Raw genomic sequence first — 14,032 nt, 5'->3', positions numbered from 1 at the left:
TCTGCACTTGTTATCCTATCAAGTTGCATGAGTGAAGGCAACCTAAAAAGACCATGCTCATAATCAAATCAAGTACATACCAAATATAGTTATGGGCTTAGACACCTAATCCAACAGTCTCCTACTAATGGAGTCACAAACACTCAACACAACAAGGATGAAGAGAAGAGACAAGAAATCAGCCCCCTTAGGGTTTCTCAAGCTTAGGGCCGGAATTCTCATGTAGAAGGGTTCCTGATATAGTTGGGTGGGCTGCTAGGGTTTCTGGAGGAAACCCTAATTCCTGCTTAAGGCTTAAGCAGCCCATGGACCTCCACAATAGAAGCCTTGGACGAATTCTATAGGGCCTGCTATAGATTTCGTCCAGTCCTCCCATTGGAGTCCATCGGCCCAATTTTGCAACTATCAATGATTTGCAAAATCAGTCCCTCCATTATTAATCAGTTCCTTCAATCCCAAAATTAATACTAGATTAGTTTCTGATTAATTACTAATTAATAATATTATTTCCAAATAATATATTAATCTTATAATGAATTAATAAAATCATTCTGAGTACCAATTTATTATTCATATAATAAATCCTACTCTTTCTGCACTTGTTATCCTATCAAGTTGCATGAGTGAAGGCAACCAAAAAGGACCATGCTCATAATCAAGTCAAGTACATACCAAATATAGTTATGGGCTTAGACACCTAATCCAACAGTCTCCTACTAGGATAAGTCTAATAACTATTATTGCAAGTATGACTTCAGAATCTGATTAGCAATCGTAGCTTTCAAAAGCCGTTGTCGAACTCTGATCATATCAGTAACGCGCCCTTTAGATAAGGGATCAAATATTCCTCCGTTCTACAAGATATCCTATGGACAAGAGACATGGATTATGATCATTCTCTTTGTCCAAGTTCTGTTTCTCGATTTCCGATTTATGACGACTGACTAATTGAAAAAATCAAATCAGTCCAGGCTTGGCCAAGCGCTTAGGGTGTCATCACTAAATCATCGAGGGGCCCATATATATCACTTTTATCCCATTTAGGGTGAAAGGTGATGGGTTTTTGAGCATTCTAACACTCCTATGGTGTACATGCAACCCTAGAAACCTTGGATCTATGTTTGACTATGATACATGCAAATAATTATTTTTCCAAGGTTCTTATCCTATCTAGCATGGCATGGGGAACTTGAATCAAATAAAGCTAGTAGAATTACTTACCTTGTAGTTGTAGTTGATTGCTTGGAGTTTTAGAGCCTAGCACCAATAGTGTGGATGCCTCAAATGGAAATCACAAATCACCACAAACTTGGAACTTTGAGAGAATAGTAATCACCTTCTTGAAATCGGCCCTCTTACTTTACTCACCACAACTCATGTGATTTCAAGAACCAAAGCCTCCTTTATATAGTGTGGTGGATTAGGGTTACATCCATGTAAACCCTAATACCCATGTCTTTTCATTTCCATGAGATCCATGGGTTAAAGCTCCATGGAGTATCCATGGACTTTCCATGCAAGCCTAGCCCATTCCAAATAAGCATTAGCCCACACTATATAAATACAAGAGCCCATATTTAATTAGTCATACTTTTGATCTCTAAATTAATTCTAGATTAATTATAGATCAATACTAATTAAATAATATGATTTTATATTAATATATTAGGACTTATAATTTATTAATAAATCATAACTTATACTATTCTCAAACGATTATCCACAAATTGTTCGGGTGAAGTGCAACCCAAATGGACCATTCCGGGTCGGGTCAAGTACATACCAAATATAGTTATGGACTTAGACACTATATCCAACAGTCTCCCACTTGGATAAGTCTAATAACTATAGTTGCAAGTATGACTTCAGGAACCGTTCAGCAATCGTAGCTCTTTAAACTCTGTTGAACTATGAAGCGCCATTTTAGATAAGTGATCATATAATCCTCTGTTCTAGATATCAGCCGGACAAATACATGGAACATGGTCTTGCTTATTGTCCAGCATTTGTTTCCCGATTTCTGATTTGTTTGACATAGAACTTAACTGAACACATCAATTTAGTTCTGACCGGGCCCGATACATAGGTCAAAACAAAATCATCGAGGGGCCCAGATATCGCTTCTAATCCTAGAAGGAACAGATAAACTTCGACTCATATGTTTGCTCTACTACTTGTTGAATTACACACAAAAGCACGGTTTATAACATCGAGTTACCAATGCGTTTTCGTGCAATCAATGCATAACCAACCCATAGGCAACAAATCATATCTCTAGGTTTGAAGACTTATATGATATTACCATCTCACGATCACTCGAGATAAATTCCATGAAGTGATACAAGTGAGCGTGGGTTGAATCCAATACTCAGAACTTATGAGCACTCATGAGTGTTGTAGCCCCGCTTTGTCTAACATCTTAGACCTCTACAAGCCAACCCATGACAGTCTTGATTCATATCTACTTCCAACATATGACCGACTGTGGAGAGTTTGAATAATATGATATAAACCATAACATAATTATTCTGGAAGTCAAAACATGCAAAAAGAAATAATAGTAAACGATTGACAAGAGATAGCAACACTTTACTCATAAATAACAGCTTTTATTTATCATCAAATGTCAATTACATTTTACAAATTTCAAGATTATCTAACTACTAAAATTAATATCATGCTTCAGCCCTATGCTCCGAGCATGCTGGAGATGCTTAGCCCGAGTCAGTCCCTTCGTGAGGGGGTCTGCTGGGTTCTCATCCGATGATACCCTCTTTGCCACGAGGATTCCTTATTCTATTCGATGTCTGATGAAGTGATATTTTCTGTCAATGTGTCTGGATCTCCCATGATCTCTTGGTTCCTTGGCTAAGGCAACCGCACTATTGCTGTCACAGAAAATCTCCATTGGCTCCTTTATAGCTGGTACAACTCTAAGGTCTTCGATGAAGTTCTTTAGCCATATAGCCTCCTTTGCTGCTTTGCTTGCTGCTATGTACTCTGATTCACAAGTGGAATCAGCCACTGTCTCCTGCTTGGAACTTTTCCAAGTAATTGCCCCTCCGTTTAGAGTAAAGACCCAGCCCGACTGAGAGCGGAAATTATCCCTGTCAGTCTGAAAGCTAGCATCACTGTACCCTACAACTCTCAAGTCCTCACTGCCACCGAGGGTAAGGACCCAGTCCTTAGTCCTCCGTAGGTACTTGAGGATATTCTTTACTGCAGTCCAGTGTGCCTTGCCAGGGTTCCCCTGATACCTGCTAACCATGCTCAAAGCAAAGGCTACATCAGGTCGAGTATACGTCATAGCATACATGATCGATCCTACAGCTGAAGCATAAGGTATTCGACTCATTTCTGCTATCTCAGCCTCAGTACTAGGGCTTTGTGTCTTACTCAATCTGGCATTACTCTGGATGGGTAACTCTCCTTTCTTGGAGTTATGCATGTTGAACCTTTTCAACACTTTGTCCACATAGGTGCTTTGACTAAGTCCAATTAGTCTTTTACTCCTTTTTCTCAAAATCCTTACCCCGAGGATATAGGCAGCTTCTCCAAGGTCCTTCATAGCGAAACACTTCCCAAGCCAGGACTTTACTTCCTGCAGGGTTGGGATGTCATTTCCTATGAGTAGTATGTCATCCACATACAGTACCAAAAAGCTGACTATACTCCCACTAGCCTTGATATAGACACAAGATTCATCTTCACTCCTTGAAAAGTCAAATTCTTTGACTTTCTCATCAAAGCAAAGATTCCATTTGCGAGGTGCCTGTTTTAATCCATAAATGGATTTCTCGAGCTTACACACTCTACTGGGGTACTCTATACTGACAAAACCCTCTGGCTGAACCATGTAAACATCTTCAGCAAACTTTCCATTAAGGAAAGCAGTTTTGACATCCATTTGCCATATTTCAGAATCATGAAATGCAGCAATGGTTAACAGAACCCTAATAGACTTAATCTTGGCCACTGGTGAAAAGGTCTCATCATAATCAACTCCCGGAGTTTGAGAATAACCCTTTGCAACCAGTCGTGCCTTATAAGTGTGTACATTACCATCCATGTCGGTCTTATTCTTGAAGATCCATTTGCACCCAACTATCTTACGATCAGGTACATTGTCAACCAAGTTCCAAACTTGATTGTCATACATGGACTGTATCTCGCTATCCATAGCCTCTTTCCATTTAGCAGCCTCAGGGCCTGCCATGGCTTCCGTGTAGCTGTTAGGCTCATCCAGATTTACCAGTGTGTTATCACTGATAAGTGTCTCACCTTCTGCAGTAATATGAAAGCCATAATAACGCTCAGGTGCATTCCTAGCTCAACAGGAGTTTCCTCCTCAGGTTGAGGGCTAGGGTTTGAGGTTCCTTCACCACTTGACTCTTGAATTTCCTCAAGGTCAATTTGCCTCCCACTGTCTCCTTGGCTCATGAATTCTCTCTCTCTCGAAAGAATCCTCTTCTTGCTACAAAGACCACATTATCACTGGGTCTGTAGAAGATGTAACCAAAGGATTTATGTGGGTAGCCGATGAAAATACACCTTTCGCTTCGGGGTTCGAGCTTATCGTGAGTCTCGCGTCTCACGAAAGCCTCGCAACCCCAAATCTTGATGTGGTCTAGATTGGAAACTTTTCCAGTCCACACCTCGTGAGGTGTTTTGGCAACCTTCTTTGTAGGGACTAGATTAAGGATATGGGCGGCAGTCTCTAAGGCATACCCCCAAAATGAGATTGGTAGCAAAGCTCGACTCATCATGGAACGAACCATGTCCAACAAGGTCCGATTGCGCCTCTCAGCTACACCATTCAACTGTGGTGTCCTAGGAGGTCTCAATTGTGAGACAATCCCACATTCCTTAAGATAGTCAAGGAACTCAGTACTAAGATACTCACCACCACGATCGGATCGAAGCATCTTAATGTTCACTTCTTGCTTAAACTCTTTGAATTTCTCAAAGGTTTCTGACTTATGCTTGATTAGGTAGACATATCCATATCTACTAAAATCATCAGTAAAAGTCACATAGAACCGATTAGCATCTCTTGTGGCGGTTCTGAAGGGTCCACACACATCCGTGTGTATGAGGTCCAACAAACCTTCACCCCTAGCACAAGTGTCAGTAAAAGGTGAGTTTGTCATTTTACCAAGCAAACAAGATTCACAACTATCATCTGACTTTAGGTCAAATGACTCCAAGACTCCATCCTTTTGGAGTTGGCCTATGCGTTTCTTGCTTACATGTCCAAGACGACAATGCCATAAGGATGCTTTATCTAAGCTAGTGGAAGAGTTAATACACAATATATTATTTCCTAGATTATCTACAACAGATACAGTTTCATACACGCCATCACAAGGTAATGCTTTAAAATAAAGAACATTATTAAAGAAAGCATCAATACTACCATTATTATTATCAAAATAAAAGGTAAAACCTTGTTTATATAATGCATGAAAGGAAATAACATTTCTTGCCATTTCTGGCGAATAATAACATTTATTCAAATCTAATGTAAACCCACTATTTATCACTAAGGAATAAACTCCTATCTTGGTGACAGGTGAAGCTTTCCTATTTCCCATGATCAAGTTTATCTTTCCCTGCTCCACATTCTCACTTCTTTTTAGTCCCTGTAAATCACAACATATGTGAATACCACAACTTGTATCAAGGACCCAAGACTTAGAATGAGGTGAGTTATTAGACAATATAGTGTATATACCTGCATGGTTGGGTTTTACTTTCCCATCCTTCAAATCTTGCTGGTACTTTGGGCAGTTTCGCTTCCAGTGTGACTTTTCATGGCAATAGAAGCATTCAGCCTCATTAGGGTTAGTTGAAGGAGTGACAAAACCTTTCTTGGTTTTGCTTGAAGAGGAGCCTTCAAGGGTCTTACCCTTGGTACCCTTAGAAGGGTTCTTTCTCTTCTTCCCTTTGCCATGCCCGATTGCCAAGACATTGGCCGCAGTTGGAGTAGGAGTAGGAGTAGTAACAACCAACTTACCCTTTAGACCACTTTCGGCGGTCTTCAAGAGTCCTTGAAGTTTGCTGAGGGTGACTTCTTCCTTGTTCATGTGATATGTCATGCGGAATTGATCATAACACGATGGCAAGGAGTGCAAAATGATGTCTATTGCTAACTCCTCAGGGAAGTTCACATTCAGCTTCAGTAAACGGTCCACATACCTTTGCATTTTCTACATGTGGCCCGTGATGGGTTCACCATCCTTCATTCAGTTTGTTATCATGGAGGAGATTATTTCATATCGCTCTTGACGAGCACTTTGATGGTAGCGGTCCATCAAGTCCTGGTGCATCTCAAAAGGATAATAATCCTCATAGGACTTTTGGAGCTCGGCTGTCATGGTGGCCATCATGATGCATGCCACTTTTGTAGCATCTCTTTCATGTACCTCATATTCAGCAAGCTCTTCAGGAGTAGCAGTTGGCTCGGGTACCTTCAGCTCCTTGTCGAGAACATATTCTTTGTTCTCATACCGAGTGACCATCCTGATGATTCTGATCCAATCTGTAAAGTTGGACCCATCAAAGATGACTCTCCCACAAAGATTCATGAGAGAGAAGGAGCTAGTAGGGTTTGAGCCAGAAGCATTGTTATTGGAAGACATCTGAAAATAAGAGGGAATAGATTAGATTAGATATAGAGATAGTCCTTAACAAAACACCCAAATGTAATATTAAGGCTAGGACCCAACACAATATTTTATAACTTAGAAGAGGGATGCCGTAATCTAAGCTATAAGATATTTGAAGGTAGGTGAATGACGATTCACCAATTTCCACCATGAAAAACGAAATATTTAATTAGGTTTTAATTGGTTTGGAAACTCCTAGATTCTTTGAGATTCATTGAACTTTCTTCATTGGCATGTTTCAATCTCGAGTGTGCCCTTCAAGTTTTGTGACTGGGATGCCGAGGATCACAAAACAAGGTGTGAAGTAACCATGCAAATTACTTGGTACCCTTAATGTATTACCCCTCAATCGATGTGCCGGTTAACCACACACGCTCCATCGATACTATGATAAACATTAAGTCACCCTTTACCTACCTTGTTAAGTTCAAGTTAGTGTGCCGGTTAACCACACACGCTCCACTAACGACTTAAACAAAGTGTAAAGTGTAATTTCATGGATTAGCACCTTATTCACATTTTCCTAAAATAACTAAGATTGGGAATTCAATAAAGTTTAGTTACTTTAGTATTATCATTATACTTTTAATGAGAATTTATAAGTCCTTGTCCTACCCGTTCGGCTAACAACCCTCCACCGATCAAGGAAGCGGTGGGTGAGAGTGGACACCCATTAAGTTGCCATTTTATAGGCAACAACCTTATACCCCCCTTATAGACCGGCTTCGTGAATGAGGCGTACTAGCGGTAAGACGACTTGATCTTATACATATATAAATATTATTAAACTTATAATATTATAAAGTATAAGGGTTGAATTTTAATTTTTAAAATTCTAGGGGTTGGAACTAAAGTTTTAATATGACTTTACATGTTCCAAAACTTGAGGGCAAGTTTTGTAAACTTTCAAAACTTTTCATTTCTCATAACTTATGAGTTAATGGTTATTAAAAATGAAGACTCTTCATTTTTTTGTAACCTATGTGTTCTTTTAATGGTTATTTATAAATGTGACTTTTGGTTATCCATAACTTAAGAACTAGTTATGGACTCCATTAAAACACATAAAGATCAAGAATTAATCTAATCAATTATTAGCACATAATTTCTATGAACTTCTAAACTCATATGTTTATGAATGTTCATATCAAAAATTTCAAGAATCGTAAAAACATATACAAAACTTGAAATTTTGATACGAGCTTTTGAACAAAACTTTGATTTTCAAGTTTTTTTTTTTTGCATCAAGTATCAAACAAACAAGCATAGGCTCTGATACCACTGATGGGTTTTTGAGCATTCTAACACTCCTATGGTGTACATGCAACCCTAGAAACCTTGGATCTATGTTTGACTATGATACATGCAAATAATTATTTTTCCAAGGTTTTTATCCTATCTAGCATGGCATGGGGAACTTGAATCAAATAAAGCTAGTAGAATTACTTACCTTGTAGTTGTAGTTGATTTCTTGGAGTTTTAGAGCCTAGCACCAATAGTGTGGATGCCTCAAATGGAAATCACAAATCACCACAAACTTGGAACTTTGAGAGAATAGTAATCACCTTCTTGAAATCGGCCCTCTTACTTTACTCACCACAACTCATGTGATTTCAAGAACCAAAGCCTCCTTTATATAGTGTGGTGGATTAGGGTTACATCCATGTAAACCCTAATACCCATTTCTTTTCATTTCCATGAGATCCATGGGTTAAAGCTCCATGGAGTATCCATGGACTTTCCATGCAAGCCTAGCCCATTCCAAATAAGCATTAGCCCACACTATATAAATACAAGAGCCCATATTAAATTAGTCATACTTTTGATCTCTAAATTAATTCTAGATTAATTATAGATCAATACTAATTAAATAATATGATTTTATATTAATATATTAGGACTTATAATATATTAATAAATCATAACTTATACTATTCTCAAACGATTATCCACAAATTGTTCGGGTGAAGTGCAACCCAAATGGACCATGCCGGGTCGGGTCAAGTACATACCAAATATAGTTATGGACTTAGACACTATATCCAACAAAAGGAACGGATAAACTTCGACTCATATGCTTGTACTATTTACTTAATCACATCACACACAACAATACGGTTTATAACATCAAGTTACTGATGCGTTTACGTAGTATCAATGTGCAACCGAGTTGCAAACAACAACTATATGTCTCTGTTTCAAGAATATAAGATATTATCGTCTCATAATCACTCGTGATAAAATCCATGAAGTGATTCATATGAGCATGGGTTTAATCCAATAATGAAATCTTATTTCAGGAGTACTCGTGAACACTGCAGCAAACATTTTCCATGTCTAAGCTCTTAGACAGTCTACAGTCAGATTCATGACAGTCTTACCTCATTACTTACTTCCAAAAGTATGATTGAGTGTGGATGTTTGAATAATCTTAGTATTCGGGAAGTAAAACATGCGAAGTGAAAAACAAGAATAAAGTAATTAACTATGGTCTCAAAACTTTTGAATATAAATAAAACATTTATTATTTAATCACCATATTAATCAGACTTTATTCATTATATATTGTATCGATCAATCAACTCAATACTTAAATTAAAACAATAGTCATCCCATGCTCCAAACATGCACACTATGTTTATCTATGGTCCTTCCTTTTTGAAATAGATCAATTGAACACATTTCCAATGATGCTCATTTCACAATTTCCTAATCCTTATAAGTGTAAGAATACAAAATTCTTTCTACTAATAGAATGCGTTAGAGTCTAACCTTTCATGAAATGATCCTTTTGTAATGTCAAGGTACCAAATTCATAGAGACTTGGACAATGATATTACAAAGCATGTGGAGATTGGTTACAAAAACAATTCCATGGAAATGAAGTCTCACATCCTTCTTTCATTAAAGTTTCTAACTTTACACATAGATTCTTAATATCCAACTCCTTTTATGGAAATATTTTCATATTGCCACATGAAAATCCAATTTAAATAGAATCCTATCTATTCATAATTATATATCAATATGGTCCATCCATTACTATACTTACAATTGTCCATAAGAAACCAATCTTCGGTAAACCTCAGATTGTCCTTGACAGTTGTTTAATATCTTTAGTCATATCCGGTTCTGGTCCCTTTTCCCTCTTAATTCGCTAGGCATTTGGAAAAATCAGAACAGGCGAATATTACAGCATATGCAATCGATCCTATACCCAAAGCAAATGGGATACGATTCATAATGTCTTACATAAAGACATGATACTAGACTAGTCACTAGCTATAATATTTCCATATATAGAATTTTCTATGTTGAAACATTTCAACATGACATTCATATATTCTCATGACTAAGTTCCATTAAAATTTCAATCTAAGCTTTTAGATTCGAAATGAAGTATTAGTGCTTTCTCCCTCAAATCTTACTATAGCGAAACAATTTCCAAATTTTGCAACTTTGCAAATTTAGAACTTTGTTTCTTATGAACAACATTTCCAACTTGCAACGCCTTACATAATAATCATGCTCCCACCAGCATAACAATTATGTTCTTACCAGCATAACTATTATGCTCCCATTAGCTTTGACATGTACCCAGAAATCAGCTGGACTTCTAGAAATTAATACTTATTGGCTTTCTTACCAAAGTTCATATTTCTGATACGTGGTGCTTCGATAAGTCTCTATCTAGATTTCTCAAGCTCATACACCTTCCATTAGACAACTTATGTGTGTGTCCAAACCTTTTCAGAACTTATGGCAATAAGTCCTGAATGTTCAAACTAATTGCCATTTCTCAGAATCCGAACTATGATCATACTCAAATTTGAGAACGCATTTATCACAACTGCTAACCCTAATCCTATAAAATCTACTGGTGATAGCGTTTCCTCACAATCATTTTCATGAAGTAGAGAGAAACCTCTTGCCACTTAGATTTTATAGTGTATGTGTTCCTATCCATGTAAATTTATCATTTTGAACCACTATCACTTGACAAGGTTTATGACAACTTCAAACTCATATGGACTGAACTTGCTTATTCTCAATTTCTTGCCATCCGACAGCACAAGGGCCTACCATTGCTTCCAAGTTATTGACCAGCTCACCCACACTGACCAATGTACTTTCACCGATCAAGGTGCTTTTCCTTATGCAATCAAATGAGAACTCATAGAACTCACATGCGTAATCAATTTAACTGGAACAGGCACATAAATAAAAATATGTCAACATGATAGGTTGTCAACCTCAGATCATGTGCTAGTGATAAGTAAAAGGTTTATTCTTGATTAGTTCTTGAAACTTTTTCAAGACCATTAAAACTATCACTGACCTCTTGACATATAAGATTCTCTGTCGAGAAACATTTCTTGACAACCAAATATTCAAGAGTTAGTACGGGCTCTTATCAAGACAACACTTCATATAATTGGTCTTAGTTGGTCTTTGTTTTAAACCAAAACATCACAACTACTAATTTCAAATGTGCAAGAGTTAGAAAACTTTTCTACTCCACATTTCATGAGGTGTTAAAAACCTTCTTAGAACATGTTACTCAAGGTACAACTTGGAGTAACTAGAGTATAACTCTAAAACTTGATTTTGGAATGAAGTATGACTCGTCTTCTTGATTTAACCATTTCGAAAATTCCTGATTCCTCTTCTTAGTCATAGAAATGCACTAAGTTGTCCTTAGAGGATCAATCGTGACATGGTTCCATAATTATTAGGATGATCATAAAACACGATACTAAAGTACTACTTTCCTTTCAGATTGGAGAAAACTTTTATATTTCTGCCTAACTGATTCTTCTTATTCGTTCTGCTATACTTTGAAACTTTTCAAGGTATCAGACTTATACTCAATCTTATAACCATATTTACTAAACCTTTAGCAAATCATGACAAATAGACTTTATCGTCCTTTGTGGTAGATCTGACCAGTGCAAATCAATGTGTACTAGATCTTTTAGTCTTTCACTCGACTCACATATACATGTGAACAAGGAATTAGTCTTAATTTTCCAAAGATCAAGATTCTCATGCATCACATAATTCAAACCGCATGATTCCAAGTTTCTGTCCAATTGAGACTTGGGTGATGAGAATCTTTCCTTATTGGGTAAATTATGACACTACCACAAATGACACAATTAAGAATCAAATCCATTTTTCAATATTGCTAACAATAGAAATATAAACACCAATTTTCATAAATGTCATTGCAAGGAAAGGTAAAATAAGATAAAATCAAATTTTATTTTATTGATAAAACGAGGAAAAACTTGTCCTTATAATGCAAATACAAATGAAAACTATGTTTCTAAATATTGCTAAGCAATCTATTGTAACTCCTAAGTAGCAGCTCAAAAATCCGATCATCGAACCATGTGATTGAAATCCATCTCTTCACGATCAGACTCAGCTTACTCTTATTTTCTTTTAAGCTTCCTTCCTTTTCTTTGATCCTACAAAACATCAAAATGCAATCTTATTACATCATGTATTGAGAATCTGTAAATAGGAACTTAATAGAGTTAGATAGTGGACTTACCTGAAGTAGAGTCATACAGTTTTACTTTACTATCCTTGTGATCTTTCAGGTAGATACGGCAGCTTCGCATCCAATGCCCCTTCTTTTGGCAATAGAAACATATCGACTATTTGGGAATGACACATGGGACTATTTCAGAATTTGCCTTTCTCTTATGATCAAACTTTTCGACCATGACCGATTTCTCTCCCTTAGGAGGAGAAACCATTTCTGGGCTATCACCTTTGCCATCACCAATGTCCATAGAAATTTGGGAGATTGATCCTTCAGACTCTTTTTCTCGAATAATGCTCTTCAGCATTTCTGCTTCAGAAGCAATAAGGAATTTTGTTAGATCAATAAGGGTCACGTAGCGATCTATCATATAGTAGTCCTTAACAAACCGACCATATGAATCGGGAAGTGACTGAAGAACCAAGTCAACAGCCAGTTCCTCTGGGAAAACGACACCCAACATTCCCAGTCTGTCAACGCGCGACTTCATGCTTAGAACATGTTCACATACAGAGTTTCCATCTTTATGTTTGCATGCCAATAGGGCTTGAGTAACCTTGAACTTTTCAAGTTGACGAAAACGTGGGTCAGGGAGAATCATTGGAGGAAGAGAAGTATGATTTCTAGTTCCACCAATGCACGAAGAAAGGATTGATCTTTCACCTTGATCGACAGGTGGAATATCATCTTCGAATGGAAAGCTTTTTCCAAAGGATTGAGGAAGATCATAGTTGTCAGAACCAGACATCTACAAAGGGAGACATTCAAGTTAGTTGATATAATCCTTAATATAACACCCCAAATGAAATATTAAGGCTAGGACCCAACACAATAATTTACAATTCGAAGAGGGATGTCGTAATCCAATTTCAAATTATTTGAAGGTAGGTAAATGATGATTTACCAATTCCACCACGAAAACGAAATTTTAAACGAATCAGGTTTTAAATGAAATTCCTATATCCTTTGAGATTCATTGAACTTTTCAATGGCATGTTTAATCTTGATTATGCCCTTCAAGATTGTGACTGGGATACCAAGGATCACAAACAAGGTGTGAATAACCATGCAAATTAGCTTGGTACTCTCGATGTCATTTATCATCTAATCAATATGCCAGTTAATCACAGATGCTCCATTGATCAACAATAATTTACGAGAAACCCATTTCCATCCTTCATTAGTCCATATTAGTGTGTCGGTTAACCACACACGCTCCACTATGTAAGTCGTTGGGAAAGTATAAAAGGTTTAGTTACTTTGTATTTTGATTATACTTTTAATGAGAGTGTAGTGTCCTATCCTACCCGTTCGGCTAACGACCCTCCACTAGTCAAGGGTGCGGTGAGTAAGAGTGGATACCCAATGGCAGTCATTTTACAGGCCGCTTCCTTAAACATCCCATATAGACCAGCTTCGTGAATGGGGCCTACTAACGGTTAGACTGACTTATTCTTATACAAGAAACCCATTGGGTATCCACTCTTACTCACCGCACCCTTGACTAGTGGAGGGTCGTTAGCCGAACGGGTAGGATAGGACACTACACTCTCATTAAAAGTATAATCAAAATACAAAGTAACTAAACCTTTTATACTTTCCCAATCTTAGTTACTTTAGGAAAATGGGTTTCTTATACGAGAAACCCATTTTGCTGTCTGACAGATGAACTCGACGAGTTCATCGTAGAACTCGATGAGTTGGGTGAACTCGACAAGTTCAAAGCCCAACTCGACGAGTTGACTTGTCTGTCATCTAAAATTTCGATTTTCAGATCCGATTTCGACTAGGATAATTACCAAAATTTGTT

The sequence above is a fragment of the Lactuca virosa genome, chromosome 4 (assembly GCF_052849685.1).
Source record: "Lactuca virosa cultivar CGN04683 chromosome 4, Lactuca_virosa_CGN04683_v6, whole genome shotgun sequence".
Lineage (NCBI taxonomy): Eukaryota > Viridiplantae > Streptophyta > Magnoliopsida > Asterales > Asteraceae > Lactuca > Lactuca virosa.
This window is presented reverse-complemented; position numbering follows the sequence as displayed.